A 7,702-nucleotide genomic window follows, 5' to 3' on the forward strand; every position below is an offset into this window, starting at 1 on the left:
TTCAAATTTAGAATGTTAATTCATACCATGACGGTTAAACAGCTCCCGGCCACTACAAGTCTGTTAAGTGTATTTTCTTTTTTAAAGTGATATAGAACTGCTAGGTTAACTCGTTCTCTCTGCTGCACTAGGACGAAAAAGGAGGCAGGAAAGGGGCTACCATAAGATGGGATTGTAGCAACAACAACATCAAATACCTATGCAAGACCTCTCCACTCTGATTTATTGAGAAGCACTAGACATCCATACCCTTAAACTGTGGTCCAATTCGTAGTAATAAGTTGTCATGGCTAGATGTCAGAATCGCTATCAATCGGGAATTTGACGTCGCGATGGGGTTTTAAAAAACTATAGAATTCCTAAATTGGTTCTCTCCACTACAATTCGGAAGGAGGAAGGCCTACTGCATGATAGGATAGAGACAACAGGAAGCACCACTGCAAGACCGAGTCCGCTAAAGTCTATTGAGAAGCACTAAACATGACGCACTTAAATCGCAATCCAGTCCGTAGTAGTAACTGTCACGGTTAGATGTCGGAGATTTCTGAAACCCTCGGACATCTCGCGCACCAATGCTCAGAAGTTGGTGAAAACTACCGCCGCGCCCTCAGCACGTCAAACGAAAAAACTACAAAGAACGAAACTTGTCTGGCTTGAAGGGGGAAACCAGATGGCGCTATGGTTGGCTCGCTAGATGAGTCTGCCATAGGTCAAAGGGATATCAACTGCATTTTTTAAAATAAGAACCCCCATTTTTTATTACATATTCGTGTAGTACGTAGAGAAATATGAATGTTTTAGTTGGACCACTTTTTTTCGCTTTGTGATAGATGGCGCTGTAATAGTCACAAACAAATGGCTCACTATTTTATACGAACAGTCGGTAACAGGTAGGTTTTTAAATTAAAATACAGAACGTAGGTACGTTTGAAGATTTTATTTCAGTTGTTCCAATGTGACACATGTACCTTTGTGAACTTATCATTTCTGAGAACGCATGCTGTTACAGCGTGATTATCTGTAAATACCACATTAATGCAATAAATGCTCAAAATGATGTCCGTCAACCTCAATGCATTTGACAATACGTATAACGACATTCCTCTCAATAGCGAGTAGGTCGTCTTCCGTAATGTTCGCACATGCATTGACAATGCGCTGACGCATGTTGTCAGGCACAGTCGGTGGGTCACGATGGCAAATATCCTTCAACTTTCCCCACAGAAAGAAATCCGGGGACGTCAGATCCGGTTAACATGCGGGCCATGGTATGGTGCTTCGACGACCAATCCACCCGTCATGAAATATGCTATTCAATAGCGCTTCAACCGCACGGGAGCTATGTGCCGGCATCCGTCATGTTGGAAGTACATCGCCATTCCGTCATGCAGTGAAACATATTGTTGTAACATCGGTAGAACATTACGTAGGAAATCAGCATACATTGCACCATTTAGATTGACATCGATGAAATGGGAGACAATTATCGTTCCTCCCATAATGCCGCACCACACATTAACCCGCCAAGGTCGCCAATGTTCCACTTGTCGCAGCCATCGTGGAATTTCCGTTGCCCAACAGTGAATATTACGCCGGTTTACGTTAGCGCTGTTGATGAATGACCCTTCTTCGCTAAATAGAACGCATGCAAAAAATCTGTCATCGTCCCGTAATTTCTCTTGTGCCCAGTGGCAGAGCTATACACGATGTTGAAAATCGTCGAGATGCAATTCCTGGTGCATAGAAATATCGTCCGGGTGCAATCCATGTTGATATAGCATTCTCAACACCGACGTTTTTGACATTTCCGGTTCTCGCGCAATTTGTGTGCTACTGATGTGCGGATTAACCGCGACAGCAGCTAAAACAACTACTTGGGCACCATCATTTGTTGCAGGTCGTGGTTGACGTTTCACATGTGGCTGAACATTTCCTCTTTCCTTAAATAACGCAACTGTCCGGCGAACGGTCCGGACACTTGGATGATGTCGTCCAGGATACCGAGCGGCATACATAGCACACGCCCGTTGGTCATTTTGATCACAATAGCCATAAATCAACGCGATATCGACCTTTTCCGCAATTGGTAAACGGTCCATTTTAACACGGGTAATGTATCACGAAGCAAATACCGTCCGCACTGGCAGAATGTTACATGATATACATACTTATACGTTTGAGACTATTACAGCGCCATTTATCACAAAGCGAAAAAAGTGGTCCAGCTATAACATTCATATTTCTTTACGTACTACAGGAATATGTAAAAGAAATGGGGGTTCCTATTTAAAAAAAACGCAGTTGATATCACTTTGACCTATGGCAGCGCGATCTAGCAGGCCAATCATAGCGCCATCTGGTTCCCCCTTCAAGCAAGACGAATTTCGTTCTTTGTAGTTTTTTCGTTTGATGTTTATTTCGTGAGATATTTGGCTCGGTCACTATCAATGGACCACCCTGTATATGCCACAGTGCACCACACCGGCCGTGGAGGGCATCAGGGGATGATTCGACGTTACAATACGTCCAGCATTAGCACATGCCCATATTGCATTTTCTCTCACGCAACACACACGTCCGCTGCTGTCGCGCTCACCTAGCACACTGGGACACTTCACCAGCCCTCGCTGCCGTGGGCGAGATCAAAACACCGTGCACTATCAAACAAGCAGCTGCAGCTTTGACGTATAGAGTAGTTCTAACCAATTCCACCCCAACGTAGACACTCTCCCAAGTTTTACTCAATCTGAGGCAGCGATGTTGTTGACCATACACTTTGAATACCTCTCACGAAATATAGAATTCCGTCTTATAAACAAGTCATTTTCCAAGACAGGAGAATTCGAGGCACACACGCTTTTTTAAATCGCTGAAGATGGTTGCACGTTATGAAAATTATGTAACACTGAGCGTTAGGCTACATTTTCTCTAAGAATTCTTTCATCGAGTAGGAAAAAATCTTTTCTTATGTGTTACACCATGCATCACAGGACTAGATTATTAAACTCGTTTTTGGCTCGTGATGTAGTACTATGATCTACCTCTCTCGTAGAATCCCTCCTCAATTTTACATTAAATCTTGGGCATTACAGGCAGACAGTGACGATAAATACATGTGATTTTGTGAGTTATAGCATCATGAACTTATTTTACACAACGATCGGAATACAAATGTGGGCAAAAAGTGTGGGGATTATTATGTGTTATTTGAAAATCGATGGTGATACTGCATTAGATTTTATTAGTATTTAGTGCCTTAAACGATACTGACGATTGTAGATACATACAATAATGTAATATTTGATACTTGATATGCAGATAGATGTCCAAATATTATATATGCTGAGGCACAGAAGTAATTTCTGTAAGTTTTTCAGGTAAGGTGGGTTAGCCAATTCAGTCTGCTCATGACGGATGTTATCAGGGGAAGTGTGTTTGGGTGTATTTCTGTTTCCTCTAATATTGATGAAAGAATGAAAAAACCCTCTGATGATGAATTGTAAAAAATTTGAAACCTGTACTTCTTGAATAAAGTAATCTGAAACCAATTTGTGGCTGTTTTCTGTACACCCTCAACAATTTATTTTATGCAGCAGACACGGTATCCAACCATGTCTATAAATGACAAAATTGCATCATGTTATTTGGTCGTAAATTCTGTCCCTCAGTTAGGTTACATTTCTTCTTGTATTTTTAGATTCTAAACATTGCCTTCTGTTGGTTGTGAAACGTTGACGTACTTCTTGCTTAAGTTCAGTACAATGTAATCACTTTGCATTAACAAATATTTTTCTGTTACACTGCTAATACCAAATGTACTATTACCTAATCATTAATTATATGTGTTCATCTGAAAATAATCTTCAGTGTATTAAAGGGAGAGGTTTGACGGAAAGTTTTCTCTCTCTCCTCTGTCTCTCTCTCTCTCTCTCAACTCATGTTTCGCGAGAGATTTTTTCGGTCCCCACTAAATTACATCAAACAACGTACAACCAGAAAAGATGGAGACGATAACTGAGGCCAGAAATAGACACGCGCTGAATGGGGAGTAAGGCACTAATTTATTTGTGCAGTATCGCATCACCAGAACGGAAATAGAGTAACACGTCAGTGCTATAGTTGGCGAGCCGTTAATAGGTAGGACTTTTTCTAAAACAGGAGGATTCAAATACCCATCCAGGCCATAAATGGCTTCTGATGAAATACAAGGTGACATCCAAGGCAAGGAAATGACTGTACCTTCATTGATCTTCTGGATTCCCAGACAGGACCCCGTCTGTGTTTGTCTTTACGTTGGACGACGTTGTGTACGATTTTCACTGGCTTGCAGTTGTCATACGGAGGAGACTAAGTCTACAGCGACATGTTCAGTTGTTTACGTGGCTATATGCCAAATATTTATAACAGACCTTATAGATACCTTTATGTGTGCATGATAATGCTCACGATTAACAGAGCATAGACGTTTCTGCGTTGGAGACAGCAGTATTTCACCCTGGAATGAAGTGTTTTACGTCTTGTCTTTCTTGGCCATTCTTACTGTTAGATGGTAAGGAAAAGAGGCTCACAAATATATGCACTCCACCACAGATATTGTTTTTTGGAGTTACTTGCGTCCAAGCAGTCAAACTAGACTCCCATTTATTGGCAGCTAACCTTTTTATTATGGGCACTCAAGTCTGCTGTTAGACACGTTGTATGGACATGGGAATGTACTAGAATAAATAAAATACTCAGACATACATGGTGACATGAGAAAACGAAGAATTAAATCTTATGGGCACATTAAAAGAATGGCACCCACTAGGCTGACAAAACAAGTAGTAGAATTCTAGAATTCTACGAAAACAGAAGTAAGGCCAAAACTGAGCCAATAAAATGGATTGCTGCGATTAAGGAGGATCTTAAAGCAGACAGTATAACTCAGGCAGACCTTACAAATATGAAAATATTCAGACAAAATATATTTGATTGGAAAGTTGGTCAGAGGGAAATTAGAAAACGGACAAGAACGGCGTGGTCTGATGAGAGAAAGAGACTTCATTCTGAAAGGATGAAACAAATTTGGGCACAAAGAAAGGTCAACCTTTAAACGTGACCTCGATGGATTGTACCTCACGTGGTCTTACTGGGCCCATACGTCAATAATAATAATAAATAAATAAAATCATCGCTGTGATGTTTTTAAATAAGTGATCTAGTAAACAAAACTTGAAATATGTTGTGTGACCCAATCTTGTTAGCTGTTGCATGTAACTTGTGCTACAGTTGAGACACAGATCAGTCTGCGGATAGGAGATAGATCTCGGCTTTCCCGATCATGTTCCTGCCTAGAAGCCACTCTCTACAAGAACGAAGGTGTAACAGCGCTCCAGGGTAATTCAAATAATGCCGTTGCTTTGTGAAGTATTGAGGAAAGACCTTATATGGTGATAAAAATGAGTCACAGCTTATGACCATATTAGAATTGAACAGCGGTGTCGAAGACTAGTTCAACTAAGGTATAAAGGGTAGACAACATTCTTTCAGAATTTCTAAAAATCCTAAGAAATGACAACCAAACGATTATTCAACTTTGTGTGTAGAATCTATGAGACACGAAACAGACTACCAGACGTCCGGAAACATATCATCCACCATAACCACGAAGGTACAAGGGAAGGTAAATATGAGAACCATTGCACGATCAGATTTAACTCTCATGATTATGAGTTACTGACAGGGAAATCATACAGAAGAACAGAAACGGATATCTAGGTGTTGTAACACGGCGATCAGTTTGGCTTTAGGATGGGTAAAGGAACAATTTCTGACTTTGAGCTTGATAATGGAAGCAAGAATTAAGAAAGCTCAAGGCACATCCGTAGGATCTGTCGACCTAGAAAAAACGATCGACAATGTGAAATGGTGCACGAATTCGACATTCTGAGAAACAGAATAGTTACTGTGTACAAGAACCAAGTGGGAACGATAAGAACGGAAGACTAGGTTCGGAGTTCTCGTTTAAAATGAGTATAAGATAGGACTGCAGTGTTTCATCCCTAATGTTCAATTTTACCTCGAAAGTAAAAGAAAGTTTCAAGAGTATGGTTAAGTTTCAGGGTGAAAGGATATCTGTTGTGTCGCTAACGACACTGCTATTCTTAATGAATGTGAGGGAGAATTAGAGGATCTCTTAAACGAAATGAGCACGTAATATGCATTGGGAGGTAGCCAAAGAAAATGTAATGAGGACCAACACAAATGAAGTTATCGATAAAGTTAACATTTAAACTGGTGACCTCTAAGCAAGCAAAGTGAAAGATATTCTTCTACCTTGGAATCAAAATAATACATGACGATCGAAGCAAGGAGGATATGAAAAGCAGGCTGAAAAAGATACACTGGGCACTTACGTCCAAATGAACTCTGTTAGATAAAAACATCGACTTTTATTAAATTTCTGAGAATATAAGTATGGATCACAGCATTTTATAGAATCGCGTCATGAACTATGGAATAACTTGAAAAATGTAGAATCGAAGCTTTCGAGATGTGTTGCTCTAGAAAGGTGTCGAAAGTTGGGTGGATTGGTAAGGTAAGAAATCAGGAGGTCTTCCGCAAAATCGACGGTGAGAGGAACATGCGAAAAATCGAGAAAAGAGGGACAGACTGATAGAACACGTCTTAAGACATTAACGAATAAATTCGATAGTACTGGAGGGAACTGGAGAGGACTACAACTGTAAAGAAAGACAGAGACTGAAATATATCCTACTAGTGGATGACGCCGATGGGTGCAAGTCCTACTCTTAGATGAAGAGTTTGTCACAAGGCGGGATTCGTGGCGGGACTTCATCTAAGTAGTCTGAGCACTGATAACCACCAAAAATCTTCAAGGCAACAAATTGTGTGTCTCATTAAGGCTCAAAACCATATCCTTCACAGGTGAAGGTCATCTCCCGAGAGTCCTGGTTCTATAAGCTGTGCGGGAGAGCAAGTGAAAGGTTTGAAACTTAGGAGAGGTAACAACCTTTCGTAGGTGCGAGAAAGCAGTGGGCCCATTTTAGGCGGGTGGTACCATCACTGCTCGTGAAATAAACAGTATTGGTTTTAACTGCAGTTCGTGTCAAAGTTTCAGTCAGTCATACCAATGCACTCTCCGCAGCAGAACGAATACTTATTCTGAGCGTCAATCGTTCCAATTACTCCCAACCTAAAACGCTCACATTCAAAATTATAATGAGCAGAATAATGGATGAATTGGCAGAACAGAGAACTGTTGGAAACTGCAGTTGATTTTACATCGCGTAATTGTTGTTTCCAGTGCACGAGAAGATATTAAATGGATGCAGTACTTATCAACATTCACATTACATATTTACGCGTTTATATCGCGTTACAGTGTATCGCAGTTGAGGAAATTAAAATTTGTAGCAGGACGTGGTTTTGATCCACGGACCTTTGGGTTAACAGCCCAATGCGCTCCCAACTGCGCCATCCTGCTTTACGTCTTCATGATCCTTGCAGGTAAGACATACGCTATTCACGTCATTTCCCCCCCCCCCTCCCCCCGGTTCCCTCCCCATTTTGAAAGGGGAGCTCCCGGCAGCTGGGCGGTGCGGGTAGGCACCTGGAGAACGTAACCACGCACACAGAGGATAGAGGAAATTCCACCTTGTGACGTAAGAAAACGTTGAGTAAGGGGCAAACAGTGAAAGAT

The 7,702-nt window shown here is 41.2% G+C and overlaps 1 non-coding gene across 1 annotated transcript; it reads right to left on the minus strand.

Moving 5' to 3' along the window:
- Positions 1–7,413: 7,413 nt before the first annotated feature.
- Trnan-guu (transfer RNA asparagine (anticodon GUU)) lies at positions 7,414–7,486 on the minus strand. The gene has a single exon. It is a non-coding gene; the product is annotated as a tRNA-Asn (tRNA).
- Between the last annotated feature and the right edge of the window lie 216 nt (positions 7,487–7,702).

Source organism: Schistocerca gregaria, chromosome 3, assembly GCF_023897955.1.
Source record: "Schistocerca gregaria isolate iqSchGreg1 chromosome 3, iqSchGreg1.2, whole genome shotgun sequence".
Classification (NCBI taxonomy): domain Eukaryota; kingdom Metazoa; phylum Arthropoda; class Insecta; order Orthoptera; family Acrididae; genus Schistocerca; species Schistocerca gregaria.